The sequence below is a fragment of the Sus scrofa genome, chromosome 13 (genome assembly GCF_054392235.1).
Source record: "Sus scrofa isolate SSC_HxYL_T2T_F1_AM1 chromosome 13, Sscrofa_HxYL_maternal_Yorkshire_Landrace_v2.0, whole genome shotgun sequence".
Classification (NCBI taxonomy): Eukaryota; Metazoa; Chordata; class Mammalia; order Artiodactyla; family Suidae; genus Sus; species Sus scrofa.
The window spans coordinates 162110835-162137945 of NC_139395.1; the positions used below are offsets into that span (position 1 = coordinate 162110835).

General features: G+C 39.8%; 1 pseudogene; it reads left to right on the forward strand.

Moving 5' to 3' along the window:
- Positions 1 to 1129: 1129 nt before the first annotated feature.
- Positions 1130 to 5924, forward strand: LOC100736570 (pyridoxal phosphate homeostasis protein pseudogene; annotated as a pseudogene).
- The last annotated feature ends 21187 nt before the right edge of the window (positions 5925 to 27111 follow it).

Here is a 27111-nt window from a genome sequence, read left to right on the forward strand (position 1 = left end):
CTGTGGCTCTGGCTTGGGCCAGCAGCAACAGCTCCGATTAGACCGCTATCCTGGGAACCTGTTGCCTCGGGTGTGGCCCTAAAAAGACAAAAGACAAAAAAAAAAAAAAAAAGATTCAGATAAGCAAGAGCCAAAAGAACTTGTCACCAAAGGAAAGGCATCACTGAAATGTTAGAAAACATTCAGACTAAAGGAAAATGGTACCAGATGGAAACTTGATTTCTCACAATAGAATGAAAAGTGTCAAAAATAGAAAATATGTGGATAAATATAAAACACATTTAAAATCCTAGTTTTAATTTCTCTAAAAGATAATTGACTGTTTACAGAAAAAAAATAATAATGTATTAAGGACTTTATAGAATATGTAGAAGTAGGAGTTCCCGTCGTGGCTCAGTGGTTAACAAATCCAACTAGGAACCATGAGGTTTCGGTTTGATCCCTGGCCTTGCTCAGTGGGTTAAGGATCTGGCATTGCTGTGAGCTGTGGTGTAGGTTGCAGACATGGCTCAGATCCTGCATTGCTGTGGTTCTGGCGTAGGCTGGTGGCTTCAGCTCCGATTCGACCCCTTGCCTGGGAACCTCCATATGCTGCAGGAGCGGCCCTAGATAAGGCGAAAAGACAAAAAAAAAAAAAAAAAAAAAAAAAAAAAGGAATATGCAGAAGTAAAATACATGGCAATAATATCCCAGAGAATGGGAGAATAGTAAACGAAAGTGTGGTAGACGGTGTAAGTTAAGGATGCAAATTGAAATCCCTGGAGCAAATACTAAATTTTTATTTAAAAGGATTATAGCTAAAGAGCCAATAAAAAGATAAAAATAGAACGTTAAAATAAACACACAGTAGAAATCAGGAAAGAGGGAAAATAGGATGGAAAACCCATAAGCCAAATTAAAAATATTAAAGTTATCTTAAGCTCGATCATATAAGTAATTTCATTAAAAACAAATGAACTATAAATTTCAATTCCTAGAAATCATCAGGTTGAAGAACAAAAGCAAGACTCAAGACTCTTATGTTGTTTAGACATAAGTACACAGACAGATTAAAAGTAAAAGGGTAGAGAATGATAAATCACACAAACATCAACCATAAGAAAGCTGAAGAGAATCATGTGGACTGTGGAGGGCTGGCAGCATGTCTATGGAGCTGGCCGGGAATCAGATGTGCCCTGCGGTCAGTGAATGAGCCGGTGCAGCAGGCGGTGGAGCAGCGGTTGCCGAACTCCTGGCCATCCAGCCCGGGCTCGTAGCGGTCAGCGGGACCAAGCCTGCAGACATGGTGATGGAGGTCCACAGTCATGGCCAGCGCACTTACAGGGAGAACTACTTTCAGGAACTGCTCAAAAAAGCCTCAAACCCTAAAATTCTGTCTTCGTGTCCTGAGATCAAATGGCACTTCATTGGCCACCTACAGAAACAAAATGTCAACAAATTGATAGTTGTCCTCAATCTTTTCATGCTGGAAATGGTTGGTCCTAAGAAGCTGGCTGACAAAGTGAACAGCTGGTGGCAGAAAAGAGGTTCTCCTGAAAGGTCAGAAGTCACGGTCCAGGTAACACCAGTGGAGCAGAAAGCAAAGGTGGCCTGCTCCCTTCAGAGACAACGGCCATGGTGGAACATGTAAAAGTCAAGTGCCCCAACCTGGAGTTCATGGGGCTGATGCCCATCGGAGGCTTTGGACGTAATCTTAGTCAAGGACCAAATCTGGACTTCCAGGTGTTATTGTCCCCCTCAGGGGGAGCTGTGTCAGAAGCCGAAGGATCGCTGTTGTGGCACAGTTTCATCCCTAGCCCCAGGAACTCCACATGCCGTGGGCATGGCCGAAACAAAAACAAAACTTGGTTACTGATGCCTATCATCACCAAAGTCAGAGAGAATCCCCTTTGTCATCCATTTCAATAGAAACTTGCCAACTCCATACACACTCCAATGAGTAGTCATCTCTGCTTCTCTGGGGTCACCATGGCTTCTGCCCCCAGTTTCCACCCCACTCAGTAAACATTGGTCTCTACTCTGGAATAAGCATTCCAGGGTACTTCAGGAACTGGCTCAAGTTAATCTTCCAAACACACATTGTGGCTGATGAGAGTTGTGTCATTGGCCACCCCTGTGGTGTTGACCCTGAAAATTACTGGTCAACCTACAAAATCAGGGCCTTGGGCCTTTCTGACATCCTCCTCGAGAGGTGGGACTTCTTGCTTCTCCCCCTGGGCTCTGCACTGATGGAAACTGAATGATGGGATTCCTCTGCCACCATAGTCCTCATTGTGGTGACTGCTCATCAAGACCAGTGATTCTCATAGTTCCCCAAAAATGAGAGTTCTTCCAAGCCAGTTGAGGCTCACAGTTTCAACAAGGCCTGGCTCTGAGCTTCCTGTTCCCAGGGAGTAAGTACTTTTTAGGCACATTTACAGCTTCCCCTCCCCACCGTATTTTTAAGCCAGGACTTTGCAACCCTCAATTGTTAGTAGAGTAGCAAGGTCTTCAAAAACCAGAAAGCACAATTCTCAGAGAGTAACGACTGATGACTGTAGTCTGGGCCATCTTTTGTTTTCTAGATGGGTTTTTCTTATTCATCCAAGCCCCAGTCTTTAATTTTATGAAACAACTTCTGGAACACAATACTGCTGCTGAATGTAGTTTTGTAAAACTCAAACCATTGTCATTCCTGTGCTGTTTGAATCAAAGCTAGAGTGTGGTATTTCAGAGTCTCTTAAATAAAAAATGTCAGCTTGAATTATGCCATCTGCGCCAGTTAAAAAAAAAAAAAAGCTGAAGAAGTATATTAGTATCATTGAGGGTAGAACTCAAGGAGTTTATCAGAGTTAAAGGATATTTCATAGTAATATGAGAGTCAAGAACTCAAGAAAAAAATGACAATTCTAAATGTGAATGGATTAATAAAAGTGCTTCAAAATACATGAAAGAAAAACTGAGAAATACATATGGGGAGTAATTAGACAAAGCCACAATTTAAACCCCAGTTGAGAAACTTTGGAATAGATAATCGATCAATGGAACAGGAGAGAGCCCATATGTAAAACATACATTTATGAAAATAAATGTTTTACAAAGATGCCAAAACTATTCAAAGGAGAAAAGAATATATTTTTTAAATAAATGGTGCTAGATAAGTGGATGTGCATAACGAATAAAATAAATCTCAATTCTTACTCCACCTCACATAAAAGAAGGAATTCTAGATGGGTCAAAACTTAGAAGTAGAAGATAAAACTAAAAAGGTTATAAAATAAAACTTCTTTATGACCTTTGGTAGGCAAAGATATCTTAGATTGGACACAGATAGCACTAATCATAAAATTAGAATAGATAAATTTCACCAAAACTTGAACCTTCTGTTTGCCAATGGAAGTGGAGAAAAACTGAATTAGAATGAGTACACATTTGCATATTTGAAGCAAAAGATGAGAGAAGCCTTGAGGGAAACTGAGTTTTGAGGACATAGTAAAGATGTGCATCTCCAGAAGATTTATACTCAAGTCCCAGAAATTTGTAGATTTTTAGACTCTTCGCCATTAGGCTCTATTCTCCAATTTAAATGATATCTGAGGACAATGGCTTTCAGTTCAGAAGGACATTTCCAATGAGATCGGGGTTCCTGTCATGGCGCAGTGGAAACGAATCTAACTACGAACAATGAGGTTGAGGGTTCGATCCCTGGCCTTGCTCAGTGGGTTAAGGATCTGGCATTGGCCATGAGCTGTGGTATAGGTCGCAGATGTGGCTTGGATCTGGCGTTGCTGTGTCTGTGGTGTAGACCGGCAGCTAAAGCTCCGATTAGACCCCTAGTGTGGGAAAATCCATATGCTGTGGGTATGGCCGCAAAAAGACCAAAAAAAAAAAAAAAAATTCCACTGAGATCTCACTATCTCACTTTGATAAATTCACACACTGCCCATGAACAGCAATCAGAATGGGAGAGTTTTTCCTACTTTCAGTTGGGTTTTAGAATCCCATTGGCTCTGCCATTTGTCCTTGGTTAAGGAGATGGCTATTTTATCTTGCCCTGCCTGATAGCTTCAGTCTCTCTGATTTGCATATCCAAAGCCACAGCTCTACTCTTCTTGCCCACATAGCACACTGTATGGGTAAATATATCTAGCGAGACAAGAAGTGTTTGTTTTGTAATGATCTGGATTTGACTGAAGATTCTCAGTAACTTTGCCATGGCTATCTTCTCTGCCCTGGTTGGTAAATAGGTTCTTCTAGGTTCTTAATAGATGTTCTCACTAAATAAATGTTGTTATGTATAGGAATCTATTTTGTCAAAGTTTTTCATTAAACCTTCATGTTTCTCTCAGATCATTGGGCTTTTGAGCTTTCTCTCTCTCTCTCTTTCTTTTTTTTTTTTTTTTTTTTTTTGTCTTTTTAGGGCTGTACCCTTGGCATATGAAGGTTCCCAGGCTAGGGGCTGAATCAGAATCAGAGCTGTAGCTGCCATCCTACACTACAACCACAGCAACATCAGATCCAAGCCATGTCTGCAACCTACACTACAGCTCACGGCACTGCTGGATTCTTAACCCACTGAGGAAGGCCAGGGATCAAATCCGAATCCTCGTGGATGCTAGTCGGGTTCATTAACCGCTGAGCCACGAAGGGAACTCTCTGTCCTAAGTCTTGTCTTCCCTTAATGTCTTAGTCCTGTTTCACACTCCAGACTTATATCCCTACAAACCTATCTCCAGGTTAACCTATCCATCTAGGTATGTGTTGGGAAAAAGCTGATTCAACATGTTAGGGCTATGCCTCTGGCTGACAGAGTAATGAGGTGCCTAGAAAGGACTCTGGAAAAAAAAATTAAGAGAATAAATGAAATCCTTACTGCTAAAAATAAAAACTAAGGTATTATTGGACCTCCTATATCTCTAGCACTATAAAAGCTATGGTGGGTCTTAACTGCCATGCTACCAGTTTGGAATATATTTAATAGACATTAGGGAAACCATTGATGTTTTGTGAACAAGGAATTTACCTTAACCTTTCTGAGTACCAACTTTTCAGATGAAAAATGAATATCAAGATATACAAAAAATGATTTATAGAGCTACCCTTCTTATTGTGCCCATGACAATCATTTGTAATCTATGTGACATTCTAAGAAGCCAGTTCTGTTGATAAGAGTTTGTTGTCAAGACAAAAGCTATATGCCATAGCAGGGCTGGATGTTCATTTACTTTTCTCCTAAAGCTTGCATTCCAAGTCTTTGATTCTATAACAAGCCTGAGAAAGGACATAAAAGATGGGTAATTTGTGATTTCTGCCTTGAAGGAACATGCACTTTGGTTGGGAATATTCCTGAAGGGAATGTTCTTGTTTCCTCGCAGAACGAATGCAGAAACGAGATGGAAATTGAGAAAGTAAAGTGAAGATTTATGTAAGTGAGAAATATACCTTTTAAAGAGAAGTGGGCAGAGAGGCGAGCAGCTGCCCTGTTTCTTTGGCAGGCCTATTATGAGGGGCATTCAAATGAGGTGGTGGAATATTCACTGGGAAGGAGAGATTCGGGTCTCCTATTCCCTGATTTTCATTTCAGCTCCACATTTCCAAAGGGAGGAGGGATTTTTGTCATTATTTAACTTTGATTGGAAGTGTCATGGCCTCCATGCATGATGGGTACTTCTCATCTGCATGGCTAATTTTATTGTAATAAGGGCATAATGAGCAACAGGTTAAATTCAGAGGCTGGAGATTCATGCCCTTTTCCTCCTTTCTTTACTTCCAGGGCACTTACTGCAAAATGTGTGGTTTCCTGTCAGTCTGGAGGTTCCTGCAAGGACCCCGCTGTTTACATGATATGTGGTTTGCTTCCAGATAAGCTAGAGACTTCGGAGCAGTCAGGCAAGAGGTGGTACCAGGGTCTTACGTCTATTCCTGGCTCACAACTCCAACAGTAGCAAAGATTCATTCTCAATCTAGTAGATTTCTCACTCTGAATGTGTAGCATAATCTACAATTTATGCTACTAAAGGTTTAGTTGAAAGCCTAGCACGCAGAAATTCTGTCAGAGAAAATACTATATTGTTCCATGCTTAATGTTACCATCTCTGAGTGATTCATAACCATATTAAAAGTAAAATACTCGATGCTGTGTTAGTGGCTTGTTGTGAGAAACAAAATATTGCCTGCCATATCTGTAAACTAAGGATGTCACCGTTATCAGCATTGCAGCCTTCTCTAAGCCAGTGAGCCCTGAGGGAACTCAGGAAGGAAACAAAGAATACCTGCCATCTAGCAGCCATCAGACAGCAGCCACTCCCCAAACTGCACCCATAGGAAACTCAGGATGTGAAAACACAGGATACTGGCCCCAAATAGCTGGGGTGCTTATCAGGAACGATTCCAGTAAGGGAATCAGAAACAGAAAAGCATCAACTTCCTTAACTTGAGATACCTAGTTTTCTGTTATTAACGCTAATATTTTATGCCTACTAACTGCCTTTTGTTGGTAAACAACAATATATCCTAGCTCCCCCATCACATCCTTGGAGCATTTTTCTCAAGGTTACTTGAGATGCTGCCGCCCCAGCTTAAGTCCTCATTTTGCCCCAAATAAAACTTAACTCCTAACTTTTAATTTCTGGGTATATGTTTAAAGTTAAGAGCTGTTTTCTCTTCTACATGATGTCTCCCTGTTCTTGGATGTTGATTTAATTTTATTTCTTAGGCATCTGGAATATTTCTTTAAGTATTTTATTCCAGTAAGGTAAGTTCATATATTTTTTAGTCCATCCATAACTGAGAGTGTATTTATCCTACCATTACATATAACTTCACTGAATACAAAATTCTTGATATTTTTTTCAAAGTGGCAGAGCTCCTTTTTTAGTACATGTGCTGCCAAAGTGAGCATATAGCTACTTTTTAAATTTTATTCTGATATTGAGCATTACAGAAACAAATCTGTTTAAATATGATTTTCTTTCATTTTGGGTAACTTGTGTATTTGTTTTTTTTTTTTTTTTCTTCAGTAGATAATTGCAGAAATTATTTTGGTGTCCTTGAAATTCTGAATTTCAAATAGCATAGATCCAAATTTTTCTTTCTTTTTTTTATATATATAATGATTTTTACTTTTTTCCATTATAGCTGGTTTACAGTGTTCTGTCAGTTTTCTACTGTACAGCATGGTGACCCAGTCCTCTGGTCTCCCAGGCCTCCCCTGAGACTTAAAAAGTCTGGCTCAAATGGGAAGGTGAAGGAAATGTGAAGATATAGAAACAAAGAATAGCTAACAGGGTGAGAAACTGGTGACAATTTAGACTATAAACACGATACATAACAGACTCACCGAACTCCCAGTTACCTGAAAGTTATAGATAAAGCCTTTTACACCTTCCTAAGTTGCTTTTATAGGAAGTAGACCCCCACAAGATGAAAACTGCTGGCTGCAATCATGTAGACCCCAGATCAATTGAAACCAGATGATTGGTGATTCTTGAAATTTCATCTTGATGCCAACCAATTCAAGAATTTTGTACAAACTGCTCACAGGTTCAATCCCTGGCCCAGCACAGTAGGTTAAGGATCTGGCATAGGTTGCAGCTGTTTGGCATAGGTTTGGATTAAATCACTGGACTGGGAAATTCCATATGCCCTGGGTGAGGAAAAAAAAAAAAAAAAAATCAACCAACCAAACAAAAAAACCTTTCCCTGAAAGGTGTTGGGAAGTTTAGGTCTTTTAAGCACTAGCTGCTTGAAGTCCTTGCTTGGTGTCCTGCAGTAAATGCTGTACTTTCCTCCACCACAACCTGTTGTCAGCAGATTGGCTTTGCTGCACACAGGGAGCAGACCCAAGTTTAGTTCAGTAATGATTTTGTCACTCCAAATAGGATGGCATACCAGCTTCTGGCCAGTGGTGGCTCTTGGATCCAATACAGCAGCTGCCTGGGCACCTACGCCTCAGGGACAGCCCAGAGGACTGGCCACTGACCAGGTGTAGCTGGACCATGGTGCTTTCAATTCTGTGAAGGAAACAAGGCTCTGGTTTTTGTCTGTCTCTGCTCATGAACACAACAGATATTTGGGAGTTGACAGTCTCAGTGGAGGAAGGTAAATTGCTTTGGTATGAACAACAAAAGACTCTCTCCACCCTCGGCTTTTCCTCCCCAGAATAAGCCCATTTGTTTTGCATTGGTGTGGGGTACCCTGTTGGAGACAGGAATAGTTGTTGGGTTTTTATCCTGTTTATTAACAAGTTCTTTGTTTCTAGGATGCTAGCATTCACTTTTGTGGGTGCCATTTGTATTTTGTCCTTTTTGTTTTTAAAGGATAGAAAACATGCCCTCTGGGGCACATTCTGAAAAAAATGTTCTCATTATAGCTATGAGCCTATGACTGAGGAAAAAAAAAAGATTAAAAAAAGTTTGTTTGTTTGTTTGTTTGAATGGCTGCACCTGTGGCATGTGCAAGTTCCTGGGCCAGAGATTGAGTCCAAGCCAGATCTGTGACCTACACCAGATACTTTAGCCTACTGTGCTGGACTGGGGGTCAAAATCACACCTCTGCAGTAACCCAGGGTGCTGCAGCCAGATTCTTAACCTACTGTGCCACAGCAGAAATTCCAAAAAATTATTTTTTTAGCACTGTGTGGCCACAATATTCTTTAGACCCCACAGTAAATTGGCTCAGATGAAACTCTTGAAATTCCAATTTTTTTTTTTTTTTTTTTTGCATATGCAGTTAGAGACAGCTGGCTTAATAAATTTTTTTTTCAGAATTCTGACCCTGAGACAACAAAAATATTCCTAGAAAAAAAATTGGAAGTTACAACTCTTTATCATGTCCCTTTAAAAAAAAAATGTATTTATTTATTTTGCTTTTTTTAGGGCTGCACCCCCAGCATGTGGAAGTTTCCAGCCTAGAGTCTAATCAGAGCTACAGCTGTCAGCCTATGCCACAGCTCATGGGCAACTCTGGATCCCTGACCCACTGTGGGAGGCCAAGGATGGAACCGCATCCTTTTAGATACTAGTCAGGTTCATTTCCGCTGTGCCACAACAGGAACTCCTATCATGTCCTTGAAATGCAAACACAGCCGACATTGCCTGAGACCATGACCTTCAGTTAATTAGCAGAACTTTAAACCAAAAGTAGAAAAGGGGGGGAGAAGCTTTTTTTTTTTTTTTAACTTAAGTGAAATAAGTAAATTTAACTTATTCCAACTGTTATTTTTGGTTTCACATTTGCTGGGTAAATTGCCAGGACTAGTAAAGATTCTCTATCTTTCCGTTTGCATGTTGTTTCTAATTGAAAAGAGAGATGGAGTTCCCGTAGTGGTGCAGCAGAAACGAATCCAACTAGGAACCATGAAGTTGAGGGTTCAATACCTGGCCTTGCTCAATGGATTAAGGATCCGGTGTTGGCTGTGAGCTGTGGTGTAGGTTGCAGATGCTGCTCAGATTTGGTGGTGTTGTGGCTGTAGTGTAGAACAATGACCACAACTCTGATTTGATCCCTGGCCTGGAAAACTCCATATGCCCTAAAAAGACATAAAATAAATAAATAAATTAATTAAAAAAATACAACCTGAAAGTTGAGAGTTAAGTTTTATTTAGGGTGAAATTAGGACTTAAACCTGGGAGGCAGCATCTCAGGTAGCCCTGAGAAACCCCTCTGAGGGGCAAGGGAGGATGCTAGGATATATGAATTTTTGCAACAAAGGGAAGGTAGTAGGAACAAAAGATTTACAGATAATAGGTTTTACAGAAAACCTGTTTCTATGGGAAGAAGTAAAGGTCTGGGCTTACTGGAATTATTCCTTTTATATGCACCCCAGCTGTGGGCTGGTTTTCTTTGTTTCTTCCCTGACTTCCCTGAGGGCTCACTGGCCCGCTCTTGAGATTGGCTGTTCTTAAAGTCGTCTTGCCCATTAACTACAGCCCAGGAGGCAGTATTTCAGAACTAAGAGGGGAGGAAAGAGGGAATACCAAGATATAAGTCATAGGAGTTCCCATCGTGGCTCAGTGGTTAGTGAACCTAACTAGCATCTATGAGGTCGGGGTTCAATCCCTGGCCTCTCTCAGTGGGTGAAGGATCAGGCATTGCAGTGAGCTATGGTGTAGGTCACAGATGAGGCTCAGATCCCACATTGCTGTGGCTCTTGCTTAGACTGGTGGCTACAGCTTCGATAGGATCCCCAGCCTGGAAACCTCCATATGATACTGGTGCAGCCCTAAAAAGATAAAAAGACCAAAAAAAAAAAAAAAAAAGAAAGAAAGAAAAGTCATAAAGATGAAGGGGGATGTGTCTGCAGCCATGCACATATTTTTCAGAGGTTTGCTGCTGGTCTCATGAAGGTCACCACTAGTCACAGATATTAGTCAACATTGACAGATTTTAGTGTTTTTCTAGATATGAGGAGATGCAAGAAATGGGCTCATAAAATATTCTTCTAAAAGTATCTGACTATCTGAAGACCTGTTCTTCCAGTTTTCCCAGAGCACAGAGTGCCTCTCTCCTGGTCTCCACCTGAGCTCCACTCAGGGGGTGCTGTGGGGTCCGTAGCAGGGGCGGCTCATGGTTTACTCCACGTAGAGGCTGATGGCAAGTGCCAATCTTCAGTTCACAAGATAAATGGGATAAAACCTTTTGAATGAACTTTTTAGGAATAATTATGTTTTAGAAATATTGACTTAAAAATAGCTTTTTCCAGATTTTGGTAACTTGAAAATTTAGAGTTTAAATTAGGATAAATGATAAGAATTCATGTATGTCTGAATCATTTTGAAAATAAAATGCTAAAACATTTGCTGCTAGACAAGTCTACTTTCTTTTTCCTTCTTATGAGACAAAAATTAAAAACGTTTGGGTTTATTAGACACATGTCCTGTACCACATTAAAAAGAGAAATTATGCTCTGAGAAAATGTATGTTTTTAGAAGTTATGGAATATGTTATTAAGTTTATTAATCAGGAAATACTGGTATAACAAACCATCAATTACTTGGTTCTTATGCTGGAGATTAAGATTTTTAAGGGTTAAAAATTATAATATATATATTTAAAGCTATGAAAATAATAAGGAAAGCATTTCAGTGTGTAAAGAAAGTAGGATATATGTTGTCAATGATAGAAAGTATAAAGAATGGAAATATATTTGTTTAAGGGGAAAAGAAAGAGAGTAATTTTGTCCTAGAGTGGGTTGTTTCTGGATGAGGAAATAAATGGGACAAACTAAGATGGATTCAGAAAGTGATGGGTGATTTGTAGAAAAGGAAATTTAAGAAAAGAAGTTTGTGTTTGGGCAAGATTGACTAAGATTAGATTGAATTTAATTAATTGAATTTTTTTACTAACCATAATCTGGTACAAGACTGAGTTTGGTTTTCTCTCTCTGTTAAGAGAATAAAGTTTTCTTGGGATGTTGCTTCTGACAACAGGTTGTGTGAGTTTCTTTGCCTTTAAGTAATCTGTATTTGTTTTTGAAATCTTTTATCACTTTGGTTAAGTGAATAAGTGTTGTTTCACTGTGACCACTTTTTGATATTTTTGACTAGCTTCCCAATTATCAAATTCTAATTAAAATTCTTTTGACATCCAGCTAAATTTGGGATGTTTCAGAGAGCCCCTGGGGCATTTCAGAAAAAATGTTCAACTAACTAGGATTATTTGGTAGGTTAAATTACATAGAAAGTATTATCAAATAATAATTGTAAACATTCTTAGGTTATACTGTATAGGTAAACACCATTAGTATAAATGTTCTAAAAATTACATAGGTTCCTGAAGCTTGAATATTTCCTGGTACTATGTAATTAGTTATATTTCTAGTTATTATCTTGAAATGTTATTTGTCACAGTAACCTGGTTAAGCTCATTTATGACATACGTTGTAATCATATCTGTAGCTGTGCCTTTAGAAGTGTTCTGTCATTCAGAGACTGTTAGCGTTTCGCTCTGATGCTTTTGCAACAAAGGCTTCATCTTCCAGAAGAGGCATAAAAAGGACTTTTCAACAAGTACAGGTTTCCGATAACTTTCAGATCAGACAGCTGAACTGGGTAAGAAATTTAAAAATTCCAGTGGAAACACTGATGGTTTCATAAAACTGTTAACAAAAAAGATTACACGGGACTGAGTGAAATGATAAATATGGTTATAATTTTATGCACTTTCCATAACATATTACTGGATTTAAATCTGTATTTTCCAGATATAAGGAAACCTTTCCCCTTAAGCTGATTATGATTTATAACAACTTGGTAAATTATACTTTTGTAAGTAGAATTGAAATATTTATCTTTTCTCTCTGACCCCTCCAAAAAATGAAAACTCTTATGTTTTCAGCAGTATTTTCAGGTAAATAAAGAAGGTCCCCTCCTGATCGATGCAAGAATTTCAAGTTATTTGGGGACCTCGAGAAGAGAGGAATTCACCCAAATCTATAGATGTTGCATATGGAATCTGTGACATGTGCTTGGCATGACTTTCCTGGTCTTGAGAGGCCTTCTAAAAGTTCAGTCTGAGAGTCCTTTGAAAAGTTCCAGCATAGCCAAGTTAAAAGAGCCTATGTGGTCAATTAACCAGGCTTATTTTGGAAACAAGTTAGTCTGAATTTAGCAATGATGGCAAATATATTGATTATGCTTTATGCAATCAAAGATTTGTAATCAAAGGGAGAAAACAATGTAGGAAATTTTCACATATTGAGGTATGGGGAAATCATTCTGGCTTATACTTTAGGCTAACTAAAGCAGCCTATTTTTGGCCCATTAAACATACATTGTACAGCTGCTCTAACCATTAAATGAAAAAATACATTTAAAAACAGAATGGAGTAACTATTGTTCAAATATCTAAAATAGAGCTAGGTGGCCATTGTAAACATTGTTTTAGATATATTTTTGTATTACTAAAATCTTGGATTTTCTAATCCATATCAGACTTAATGACATCAACAGCCATTCCCAAACAGTATCTGATAGCAGCTGCCAACTACAACCTCATGGCTTCAAGTTTTCCTCTTGTAAATATGAAATCTTTTCTGACTTTAGGAATAGTAGCTGCAGATGAGACAGCTCACACTATACTAGACAATAAAATTACTTTAGGATTTCCTGCTGTGGATCAGAGGGTTGAGAAACCCTGTGTCCATGAGGATGCGAGTTAGATCCCCGACCTTGCTCAGTGGTTTAAGGATCCAGTGTGGCCGCAGCTGCAGTGTAGGTCACAGATGCGGCTCTGATTGACATTGCTGTGGCTGTGGCATAGGCTGGCAGCTGCAGCTCTGATTCTCAACCCCTAGCCTGGGAATTTCCATATGCTGCAGATGTAGACCTAAAAAAGAAAGAGAGATAAATTACTTTAAATAAAATTTTAACAGAGAGAGAGACAGAGAGACAGATGGAGAGAGGGAGAGAAGGCATATGTATAGCTCTTGTTATTAATATTTCTGGAAGAGTTAAAATCAAAATACAGAATAATTCAAAAGGCTATTTTGTTACTGGATTATGTACACTCCCAAACTTATTTTCCTGGTTGCTATCTAAAATAGGAGGACTTGGAGTTCCTGCTGTGGTGCAGTTGATCAAAGGATCAACTGCAGTGGCTTGGATTGCTGCAGAGGTGTGGGTTCAATCCCTAGATCAGTGGGATTGCCACAGCCATCACACAGGTAGCAGCTGAGGCCAGGATTCAATCCCTGGCCTGAGAATTTCCATGTGCCTCTGGTACAGACAAGGAAAAAAAAAAATAGGAGGACTCTTTTGGGCAGTATTATAAGGGTGCATTTTGATCATTATCCTAATTGTAATATGTCTACTAACTTTCAAATATTTGTCCAGGTGCAATCAAAGAGAGATAATGATTCAGTAAGTCCACTTCTGGGTACATAATTGAAGGAAACAAAGTCAGTGTCTCAAATAGATAACTGCCCTCCCACATTCACTACAGTATTATCCATAATAACCAAGAGATAGAAACAATTTAAGTGTACATAAATAGGTGAATAGATAAAGAAAACATTATATGTATAAAATATACCAAACAACATGAGTGAGCCTAGAAGGCATTATGCTAAGTGAAAGAAGCCAGATAGAGAAAGACAAGTACAGTGTGAAATCACTTTTATGAGGAATCTAAAAAGTAGAACTCTTAGAAACAGAGAGTAGCATGGTAGTTGCTAGGGGCAAAGGGTGAGGGGGGGGGACCTGGAGAGCTATTGATGAAAGGATACAAAATTTCACTTATAAGATGAATAAGTTCTGGGACTCTGAGGTACAGAATGGTGACTGTTGCTGAAACTCAGCCTCTGTCCACAGTGCCAAATAGAAAAGCAGAGACAGTTCTGGATGAAAGGGGAAAAAAAGCTTTATTGCTTTGCCAGGCAAAGCTAATGCCCTATAGACTGTGCCATCCTTTGAGAGAATAGGAGGTGATCTTACAGCTTTGAAGTGGAAAATGGGGTCACAGATAAGGATCAGAGTAGATGCAAGTTTTCATTCTTCCTCAGAGTTGGTGTTGAGTGGCCCTGGAACTGGTTCTGGTGGTCTTCCTTTCTGGAATAAAGAATGCTTTATCAAGTAGTTAACATCTTTCATTTGTTGGGGGTCAGAGATGTTGCTATGTGTATCTCTTGAGGAGGAACCAGGACTCTGCCCTAAGGCTGCACTACTGTTTCTGGACTTTTCTTCACTTGTCTCTGCATCCCCTCCTTTCCCTGATGAGCAGCTGTTTGAACTTGCCCTTTGGAACTCAGGGAAGGTCAAGGAGGCTGAATGAGACCTATTTGCTAAAAACAAGAAATGGGGGACAGAGAAAGTATTGTTGTGCCCAGGAGCACCACAGGGCCCTGTTTAGTTTTATAACTAGAGTTAATAATACTGCATTGTATACTTGAAATTTGCTGAGAGAATAAATTCCAAGTGTTCTGATCACACACGCACACAGTATCCACACAAGATAACGGTTGTTTTAATTAACTTGATTGTGATAATTCTTTCATAAATTATACATATACCAAATTAACACATTATATCCCTTAAATTCATACAATTTTGTTTTTCAGGAGTTCGTATCATGGCTCAGTGGAAACAACTCTGTCTAGCATCTATGAGGATGAAGGTTTGATCCCTGATCTTGCTCAGTGGGTTAAGGATCTGGCATTGCTGTGAACTGTGGTGAAGATTGCGGATGCAGCTTGGATCTGGTGTTGCTATGGCTGTGGTGTAGGTTGGAAGCTACAGCTCCAATTCGACCCCTAGCCTGGGACCCTCCATATGCCACAGGTGCAGCCCTAAAAAGAAAAAGAAAAAAATTTGTTTGTCAATTATGCCTCAATAAAGTTTGGGGAAGGTATTGTTATCAGTAACCCCAACTTTATTTTCCCAGGCATTAAAAACAGCTGACTGTCACACTCACAAGACATCACTGTATTTTGGCTGTTTGTCATTGTTAAATTGTTGGATAAACTTTTATACTTTGAATCATGCATAAATGGAAAGAAGAGTAATCTTACTAGTTACAGTAATAAAAACAGCTTTAGTGGACATTTTCATCATAGAGCAAAATATCTTTCTGAGAAGCTGCTCTCACTATGAACATAATTTTGACTCTTCCTTTTGTCTTAACTGAGAACTGCAGAACTTTGGGCATACAGCAACTCTGCCCAAGCCTCTGATCTAAGAGATTAGTCAAACTGTAGCATGGCTCCTGCATCTTAAGGCCATGTCCTTAGCCTCACACCAGCCACCCTGAAAAAGCTCAATGCTGCCAGAATTTACTCTGTGTGCCACGCTAACCTTGGTGGTAAGTAGATATGCCTCTGAACCTCTTCTCAGAGCAATTGCTTTAGAAAACTTGAAATTCTAAATTCTTCCTCTGACCTTTATATATGTTAATTTATCTTTAAAACTATTTTTGTCAAAGACCTGAGAACCATCTATTTGAAATGCAAACATTCAAGTAGAGAACTCACTCTTATTCTCAGTCCCTGTCTAGTGTCTGATTTTGATGGTGACCTGGCCCTGCCTTTAACCTCTGCCTCTTGTCTCAAAGATAGAAGTTTGTTTCTCCTTTGTGTAAGCACCAATTAACAGACCCAGAGGGCCAGGTTGCAAGGACCAACCTCACTTAATATCCTTCAGAGCCTTTCCTCATACCTTAAACTTGTCTCCAGCCCTTTGTTTCAGTGAAGTTTAGTTGATGCTGAATCCTCTTCCCTATCACAGTAGTTATTGAATAAAATCTATCTTCACCACTTTAACTAGTGTCTGGCCTTATTTATCTTTAACAGCATCATCTTTACAGTATGAATTTAATGTGGATTTATTACCAAACCAAACTTAGGTCCTCTCAACCCACATGCAATAAAACCTATCTACTGACACTGGTTGCGGTGAAGGAAAGTTCAGTGTTTATTACAAGGCCAAGCAAGAAGCATGAGTGGTCAATGTTGAAAAGGCCTGAACTCTCAGATGGCTTTCAGGAAAGGATTTTATCGACAGGGTGATGGAGATGGTTATGAGGGTATGTGGACATTCTTCTGATGAGGTCATCAGGAGTTAACATCATCAACTGCCTGGTTCCAACTTGTCTAGGATCTAAGTTAACTTATTCCACCTATAGGGGTTTTGGTATCATAAATACAGCTCAAGGATATTGTGGGACTTCAAGGTCTCTTTGAGGAGATAGAACTCAAAGCCTCTGGCCATGACAAGAATTACCAGACCCTTATCATCACCCCACCCATCTCCTGTGTAAAGTTCCCTCTCCCACCTTGAGTAAGATATCCTACTCCTTCCTACCCCTACTAGGAAAGGTATGTATCCCACTCCTCATCCTGCACCTAGAGGGGCCTTATATGCTTCCAACAAAACAGTAAGACTCCTCTTCCCCAACCAATCAACAGGTCAGCAGGTGTATCAAGGTGCCTCTTCTCCCTGGGCTAAAAAAACAGACACAACCATGCACCTGGGTTGGCTCTCCTAGATCATCAGGAAGTTATCTGCTGTGCCATCAGCAGCTCTCATCTTAAACTCCTCTCTCTGCCTTGGGCCAGCTCTCCCTGATCATCATGAAGTCATCCTGCTGTACTAGCAGCATCTCATCTCAATAAACTTTTCTTTCTCTTCACCTTGTTATGGTGGGAAAGTCTTTTTCTCACCTGCATGCACAGAACACAAAAGATATTATCTATAGCTCAGAATATTATCTATAGGTCTTGAGGGGGAACTGAAAGTCTTGACTTTGTTTAATGGCCAAATTTGTTGTCAAAACTTGGCCTCTGTCCACACCAGTGCTGAATAGATATGTGAAGAAAGAGTTTGGAGGGAAAGAAAAAAAATAGCTTTATTGCTTTGTCAGGCAAAGGAGGCCACAGCAAGCTAATGCCCTAAAGACTGTGCCCTTCCTTCAGGAGAGAATAGGAAATGGTTTTACAGGTTTGGAGTAGAAAATAGGGCCACAGGTAAGGATCAGGGTAGATGTAAGCTTTCATTCATCAAATTTGGAGTTTAGTGGCCCCAGGAGTGGTTCTAGTGGTCCCCCTCTCTGGTTTTCATTTGTTGGGAGTTTTAGTTTTTCAGAAAAACTCAAAGATATTGTTATATATTCCTTGAAGAGGAAACTTGACCCTGTGCCAAGGCTGCACTATTGCTTCTTGTCTGTTCCTCCCTGATCTCTGCATCTCCCCTCAACTTTTTGAACCTGCCCTTTGGAACTCAGGGAAGGTCCTGGAGGCTGAAGTTTATTCACTAAAAACAAGAAATGGGAGACACTGAAAGCCTTGTGGCCAGGAGTCCTACAGGGTCCTGCTCAGTTTCAAAACTATTATTATTTTTTCTTGTTGACTGTTTTTCTTTGCTTTTGCATTTTCTCACTTCTCTAATTAAACTCATTCTAGGGCTGCTCTCATGGCATATGGAGATTCCCAGGCTAGGGGTCTAATCAGAGCTGTAGTCACCAGCCTACACCACAGCCGCAGCAATGCAGGAACCGAGCCACTTCTGCAAGGTACACCACAGCTCATGGCAGTGCTGGATCCTTAACCCACTAAGCGAGGCCAGGGATCAAACCTGCAACGTCATGGTTCCTAGTTGGATTCATTAACCACTGCGCCAAGACGGGAACTCCATGACTTATATCTTGATATTTCCCCTTTCCTCCCCCCTTAGCCACTAGTGTCCTATCTTAAAAAAATCTATTTCTTGCCTATCACTTTTCCTCTTACTGAATTCCTTTGCACTGAGACAAAAAGAACCTGAGAATTAGTAAGTCTAGATGCTAGGAGAGTGACTCAAATTAGAAGAAATTATACAGTGAAATATAAAATGCAAAAAAAAAAAACCAACCCATAAGTGACAGGTTGGTAAAGGATTGGGGCAATATAATGATTAATTTTAATCTCATATATCAATTTGTCTAGGCAATGATACTCAGGTGTTTGATCAAATATTAATTTAAAACTTTCTAGAGTTCCTATTGTGGCTCAGCAGGTTAAGGACAAATTGTCTCTGTGAGGATGGAGGTTGAAACCCTGGCCTCAGTGCCTTAAGGATTTGGCATTGCCACAAGCTGCAATGTAGGTCAAAGATGCAGCTTGGATCTGGCATTGCTGTTGTTGTGGCATAGGCCAGCAGCTATAGCTCTGATTTGACCCCTGGCCAGGGAACTTCCATATGCCTCAGGTACAGCCATAAAAAGAAAAAAAAAGTTTCTGTGAAGGTCTTTTCTAGATAAGATTAATATTTAATCAGTAGACTTTGAGTTAATTAGATTGCCCTCCATAATGTGAGAGTGGGCCTCATTCATTCAGTTGAAGACCCTAATAAAAAAAGACTGACCTCCCCAGAAGAGGGATTCCAATACCAGATGGCTTTGGACAAAACTGCAATGCCAACTCTTCCCTAGGTCTCCAGCTTGGCAGCTCACCCTGGAGATTTTGGACTTGTCAGCCTCCCCAACTGTGTGAGCCAATTCTGTGTGTGTGTGTGTGTCTCTCTCTAACAGAACCAATAGGAGATATATATCTATGTATTCCTCATATAGGTCTGTTTCTCTAGAGATCCCTGACTAATACAGGCAAATTTCCAAAAATAAATTACTTTTCCCCTTTAATTAAGTTTCTGCTTCACTTGAGGAAAAATATAGTTGGTTGTTTTAAAACAACAACAACAACAAAGAGTTGCTGTCATGGCGCAGCAGAAACGAATCAGACTAGGAACCATGACGTTTTGGGTTTGATCCCTGGCCTTGCTCATTGGGTTAAGGATCTGGCATTGCTCTGAGCTGTGCTGTAGGTTGTAGATGTGGCTCGGATCCCAAGTTGCTGTGACTGTGGCGTAGGCCAGCAGCTGAAGTTCTGATTCGACCCCTAGCCTGGGAACCTCCATATGCCTCTGGTGCAGCCCTAAAAAAAAAAAAAACCAAAAAGCAAACCCCACTCAATATTGCTTTTTAATATCTTAAGCTGGAAGTTTAAAATCCTTGATTTTTTAGGCCTATTCAACTATAATGCTAGTCTATCATAATTATATAAATAATCTTATTTTCATTTCCTATTTTTTTTCATGAAGGAAAAAATTAAATATTTTTATATGTCCAAAGAATTTATTTTTGCCTGGGCTAAGTCCCATTGACTTATTTCCTGGCTTTACATATTTCCCTTTTCATTTGAGAATTAAGCTATAGTTAGAACTCAACCTTGCTCTGATAATCTTGAGGGAGTGGAAAATGACATAAGCCAAATAAACTTGAAAACAGAAACTGCCTCCATGAATTATGATGGATAGTTTCTGGAAGAGAAGAAATCACTCTCTGAGAAAACTAAGCATGTCCTGGGATCCCACACATCCCCAAAGTAATGATGACTCTTTGCCAATGGAACTAGGATCCTTCAAACATCTCCACTATTCATCTCTTCATTTATGCAACAAAATAATACCGACTTTAAACTTGGACGATGTTAAGATGGGCCACCTAGTTTTAAGGAGGTTAGATTCCAAGAGAGGAGGAGAGATATGGTGACAAATTAGCATTATAGCGCTAGAGGTAGAGTGATGGAAGCACTCATAATATATAGCAAATGTATTTATTGGAGATGAATTCTTTCATCTTAATGTGGAAATAAAGAAATGCCGCCAAAGGTTTTATTCCAAGGTTATCTCTGATTAGGGCTTTGGAACAATTGTTCAAAAGGAATGGCTGCTAAAACACTCAAACAATACAAGTTTCTTGCGACTTTTTTTTTTTTTTCCACCAGAACTTTTTTTTTTTTTTTTTTTGCTTTTTAGTGCTGCATCCATGGCATATGGAGGTTTCCGGGCCAGGGGTCGAATCACAGCTACAGCTGCTGGCCTACACCACAGCCATAGCAATGTGGGATCCGAGCCACATCTATGACCTATACCACAGCTCACAGAAATGCCAGATCCTTAAACCACTGAGTGAGGCCAGAGATCAAACCTGCAAACTCATGGTTCCAAGTCAGATTCCTTCCTGCTGCGCCCCGATGGGAACTCTTGTTTTGCTGCCAGAACTTTAAAAATTCTGCTTTAACTGGTGAGCTCCCACACTTGCCCTTACTAAATCTGTGTGAATCCAACTTCTCCCATGTTATACACTCGTCACTTCATCAACAATATTTATAAATTATTTTCAGTTTCCTCTTTAACGCTTTTTTAGAGTTCTCAAGCCAATTATGTGTTTGAGAAATAGATGGAATAGAGATGCTATTGCTGCCCCACCCAAGTTGCCTTCCCAGCAGTTACAGTACAGGCTGTTATGGGTGTGGACAGTTAATGGCTCACAGCTGCCTACCTACCCAGCCACTTGCTTGGAGAATTACCCTCTTTATTGCTTTGCCAGGCAAAGGAGGCCACATCAGGCTATGCCTCAAAACTCTGTCCTGATTTGAGAAGGGATAGCAAGGGGTTTTATAGGTTTAGCTCGAAAGACAGGGTTATTTGTTTATTTATTCACTTTTTAGGGCCGCACCCATGGCTTATGGAAGTTCCCAGGCCAGGGGTCAAATCTGAGTTACAGCTGCAGGCCTACGCTACAGATCCAAGCTGAGTCTACAACCTACACCACAGCTCAAGGCAATGCCAGTTCCTTAACCCACTGAGGGATTGAACCGGCATCCTCATGGATCCTATTTGGGTTCATTAAGTGCTGAGCCATGAAGGGAACTCCAAGACAGGGTTATTGATTAAGGTGTCTACATTATTTTCGCTGTGTAGATCATTTCAGAGTCACCAAGTCCAATGTCAGCAATGGTTTCTGGTGGTTTTCGAGGTTATTATTCCTTGACATTTTTTCAGGAAGGAAAATTGCTTAGAAGGAAGGGGTGTTAGGGAGTGTTCCAATTACAAAAGAAAGTGCTAGGTGCAATATAACTCTAACTAGAAAGTAAATATTAGTTAAGTTAGTGGGCCAAGGCGGGGCATAACATAATGGAGACTCTTTTCACTAGTTTTATTTTGTAGCTGTAACAAAATTTCCTAATCATTAACTCTTGAGTCAGCCTTTTGAGACTGAGGGGAGGCCTAGGAGGCAAAAGGAAAAGTCTTTTACTTCAACACACAGGGACGCAGGGGCTTATACAAGGCTTTATCACCTGTTGGGGAGATTACCAACGCCTCCACCACAGCCTGCATTCAATGACTGGCTAGTTGATACCAGGTCTGATAGAATAGCCCCTTACTTCAAAAGGGAACAACTCTGTGGTGCAGTTTATGTTCTGTGCACCATCAACTCCGGAGATTCAGCCACCTGAAGTCCTGTTTACCCCTTTCTACTTCCCTCTTCTGCTCCACACTCCTCTTAGAAATTCATTCTGAAGAGTACTTCCTCAATAAATCTTGTGATAAGAATCCCTTTCTTGTAGTTCCCTTCGTGTCTCAGTGGTTAACAAACCCGACTAGGATCGATGAGGATGTGGGTTTGATCCCTGGTCTCACTCGTTGTGTTAAGGATCCAATGTTGCCGTGAGCTGTGATGTAGGTCAAAGACATGGCTTAGATCCCATGCTGCTATAGCTGTGGCATAGGTGAGCAGCTGTAGTTCTGATTCGACCCCTAGCCTGGGAATTTCCATATGCCATGGGTGCTGCTCTTAAAAAAAAAAAAAAAAAAAAAAAAAAGAGTTCTTTTCTTAGGCTCTATTCCTAGAAGATCCAGCCTAACCCGGTTAATGTCATAATTGATGGCTATGTGTTTTATTTATTTTTATAGAGGAGCAGGATGAAGGGGAAGAACAACTCATGATTGTAGTTTAGGAAGGAAGTAGACATATAAATCCATATTCTCTTTTTATTGGTGGACCCTTAAGAAAGAAGATGGTAGGCAGCACTAATTCCCTGAAAATCGCAGGAGACAGAAAAGGTGCAGCAAAAGGCCTGAAGGCAAAACTGGAAGGGTGGAAAGATACATAGAGAGAGGAAACTAATATACGGGGAAATTTACTTATTGGAAAAGCATGACTAGAGAGATTATTCGGTAGTTATCACCATAACCTGAGTATTTGACTCGGACATTATGAAAAGTGGTACCCTCATGATGCCCTCAAATTTGCCCAGTTTTAGTTGGTCTTGCTGCATGTGAACCTGCAATTACTCATTCCTAGTAAGCATTAAGCAACACAGAATTCCAGAAAGCATTAAGAGATAATGTCTCTGATAAAGAAAATGATGGAGGAGGGAGTTTTGATTTCTACTAGCTCCAATAACAGTCTTCTCTAGCTCCAGTGAATGAGGCAGGTTATTCCTGGGGGTTAATTGTAGGCTGTGGAGGATTTTAAAAAGCCAGATTGTCTGACAGCTTTAGCAATATCTGATATATGGTAACGACTCTGTAGAAAGGCTAAAGGAGATTGGTTTGCCATTTTAGGTCTTGCTAATGATTTCTTTTCAATCTCAATTTCAGATTCAACCAAACACCATGGCATTCTCATGCATGTGAAACCCAGTATGTGTTTTCGGTTTGGCATAGAAATACTTGAATGTGCTTACATATCGTCATAATCTAATAAAATGAGATTAGACTTGGTAATCATTGGCAATTTAGGCCACCATCCTCCTGAAATTGTGAGAATTGCCTCCTTAGAGGATGCTCAGGAGGCCCTACAGTCTATGGTCACCTTTATAACAACTAAATTGTGGTTGATAGCTGATGCTAAAATTCAAAGCTCAGTCCAATGAGAATTATGTGGCCTGGAGCAACTAGCAACTATTCTTCAAACTGTGAGAAATAAATTGTCACTCAGAGACAACATTCATAAGCAAGAATATCAGAGGCAAGAAGGAATGGCTACTCAGGTTTGGGCAAAAATCATATTCCTCAGCTAGAAAACTTATTAGACCTAATTAACAAATCACCAAAAGAAATCTGAATTTCCTGAGTTTCTGAACAGAAAACAGGTGTTTAAAATTTTACAGAGGGCAGCAGCATAGAAAGCCTCATTCAATTCTTATGAAGCAATACTTATGAACCTTTCAGATGATATTGGAGACCTTTATAACCACAATTTATACACAGTTAGAGCTTTTGGCAGAAATCAAATGCACTACTTAATGGATACCTCTCAAGTTTTAGATTCAAAAACTGGCCTTTTGAAAAACAAATGATAGCTTATTACTTGGCCTTTTTTAAAACTGTCTTTACCATAGACAGTCATCAACTCATTTGAGGCCAATAATTTGGATCATATCATGGATGATGTGGAGAGACTGACCAGGAGGGAACAAACCCAGCAGCCTGAATCATAAAGTGGAAGTGATATACTTAAGAGCATGCTGAGAGGGAGTGTCTGGGAGTGTTCAGCTCATAGAAGAGGGTGTTTATTATTGCTTATAGGAACAACGATAGGGGCTCTGAGGACCTCCCCAGCCCCATACTTGTCTGAACCTTAGGATTTTTCTCCTAGTTGAGGCAAAGTCTTGTTCACTGGCCTTGTTCACTGCACATTGATTGGCATTCCTGGGTTGGGAGCCATGTTGCTGTGGAAATCAGCAGAAATGTGAAGAGGGTAACCCCCGAGGGAAGAAGGCAACACAAATCTGCACAATGGACAGAGCCGGGGGTTGTCTATCAAACATTAGAAGTGGAGTAAAGCTCCAATCCTAGGCAATTGTTGGATAATTACAAACTCTGGCTGAAGATAGTGGCCTTGCTCTATTGTCAAGGTATATAAGACCTACATGAATGAACATAAGGAAAATCCCTGTGTGAGGAAATTAATTTTTGAATTCCCTCTAGAAATTTAGAGGAAAAAAATAAAGTGAGTCACTATGGTAATTGAAAAACCCCAGTTGCTTGCTCAGAAGGGCACTGGGAGACTAAAATGGTTGCCTTAATCACATCACTAGCTAGAAGTTACCCTGAAATGAATGGTCATAAAGGAGCTCAGGTCATGTGATGATGGGTTTACAGAGTACTTTTGTACTTGCTGACTCAAGTGGTTAGAAACTTTGTCCAAAAAAGAAATTCTTTGAAATGGCTCAGGTAAGATTGCTTGAGGTTAAGGGTGTGTGCATAGCTGGAAAATGGATTGCATTCTATCATTGCTGGTAGATCCAGGGAGCTACAACTGGGTTTCAAATGGGATTGAGACTATACTGCAATGGGTTTGCTTATCTTGTAATAGAAGCAACTTTGGAGAAAATTAAAGGTCTATAAGAGGAAATTATCCATAGATTTGGCTCAGCTGGATACATTTCTTTTGATTAAGTTACATATATTTCTTCTACCAATGTACAGAAATGAACAAAGAAAAATAATATTTCATGGCTATATGATATTTCTTTTCATTCTTAGAGCAGTGGTTTCATTGCAAAATTGGAATGGAATTTGAAACCCTTGTCCCTGTTGGATTATTCAAATGAATGAATATGAGGGGATGTAAAGTAAGGGCTCCACTGGCACTATTTCTAAGATCTGGAGATGGAAGTGATGAGTACGGGAGAATGTAATTATAACATTTTATAAATCACACTTCAATAATAGTTTTGCTTGATGTGGTAGATTATATTGTTCAGCAAATATTCATGCCTTCCCCTAACTTATACGGAAGGAGGACATTTAATCCATTGACGTTGGACTTGACCATGTGATTTTCTTTTGCAATCAACGGAATATGGGAAAAAAATTTCCCATCTCACAGAATTTTTCTATTTCGCTTATCTGGTGATATCAGGTCTGGGTTTAAGTGTACATGTTCCCAAGAAAGGTGATATCAATAAATAAGACACAATGTCAATGCTATTAATTTTGACAGTGTGTATTCCCCAAGGTACTTTTGGGTAGATTATAACTTCATCCTACATAACAAAATTTGGGCTAACTATAAATATGATTTCATTTCCAAGCAGCAGGACTAGTCTTATATTTCTTTACCTTTTAAATACCATGATGTTGGGAACAGATGTTAAAAAATTGGTGACATAAGTTTTTCCCAACTTCATTCTTCCTTATAAGAAAACCAAGAGCAGCTCTCTATACACAAGACACCAAGAGGAGTTCCTGCTGAGGCACAGTGGGTTAAGGATCCAGCGTTGTCTCTATGGTGGTGCAGGTTCGATCCCTGGCCTGGGGAATTCCATATGCCGTGCATATGGAAAAAAAAAAACAACAACAAAAAACAAATAAACAAACCCACCCCCCTAAATCACAGAGACCTAGAAGGGCCACATTACAAGGGTAAGAGAAGTGGTTACACTCTGACCACATCTCCCCTCCCTTGGTCTGGCACTAAACCAGAAATCAAATAGGTATTTTGAAGAGATTACCTCTGACTCCATGTTCATTGAAGCATTATTTACAATAGCAAGACGCAAAACAACCTAAGTTTCCACCATTGGATGAATGGACAAAAGTGTGGTATGCCTATATGATGGGATATTCTTCAGCCATAAAAGATGGAAATATTGCCATTTGCAACAACATGGATGAAACTTTAGGGCACCGTGTTAAGTAAAATAAGTCAGACAAAGAAAGATAACTGCTATATGATCTCACTTACATGTGGAACCTAAAAACAAACAAGCAAACAAACAAAAAAGTGAACTCATAGAAACCAAGAACAGATTGGTGGCTGCCAGGTGGAAGGGGATAGGGTTGAGGAAATGAGTGAAGGCAGTCAAATGTGTAGATACCAGGAAATCATGCAGTCGTGCTATTTCCATTAGCGCATTTCAGAGCAAGAAAATAATACTCTTAACTATATCTCTCAGAGCCAGCACTGGCTGGTGTTGGGAGGATATAATGCATAGATCTCTTTTATTAAGTAAAACTTTCCTGGAAGCCACTCAGCAGAGTTCCTCATAGCTGGTGGCACAAATAAGCACTGTGGCTATTACTTAGTGTGAAAGACCTGGGGGAACACAACTGCCTCTTCAATTGGGAGTGTTGAGGGAAATGGGAGTTGAAGATGGCTCTGGGTTTACCTCATCAGCAGCATCTTCCACTGGGGGTGAACAGAGTGAAGGTCGGATTTTATTTTATTTTATTTTATTTTATTTTATTTTATTTTATTTTATTTTATTTTATTTTATTTATTTATTTATTTATTTATTTTGCTTTTTAGGGCTGCACCCGCAGCATATGGAAGTTCCCAGGCTAGAGGTTGAATCAGAGCTATAGTTACTGGCCTACACCACAGCTCATAGCAATGTTGGATCCTTAACCCACTGAGAGAGGCCAGGGATTGAACCCAAGTCCTCGTGGATACTAGTCGGGTTCGTTACCACTGAGCCATGATGGGAACTCCCAGATTTCTATTTTTGAATCGTTGTTATATCTATAGAGTGGAATCTGGGCAAAAAAAGGTAGGGTTCTAGAGCAAGGGAAATTAGTTAGTAGGCTTTAGGGAGAGGAAAGGGGATGAAGGTTGAAACCAAACCTATGGGTCAGGCACCAAGGAGGAGGTAATATACGCAAGATAAAATGGAGGTATGACATGGTCACTAGATGGGAGAAATTAGGAAGAGGAAGAAATTACTTTCAGGATCTGGCCAGGGTGAGTATTGATGCTAGAGGAAGAGAAGAATTTCAAGTATGGAGATGATTGATTTGGTTTTTTTGTGTCTGTCTAATTCCACATATTTTGCATCGTCTGCTTTTTATGCCTCTTTTAATTTTGGACTCTCTT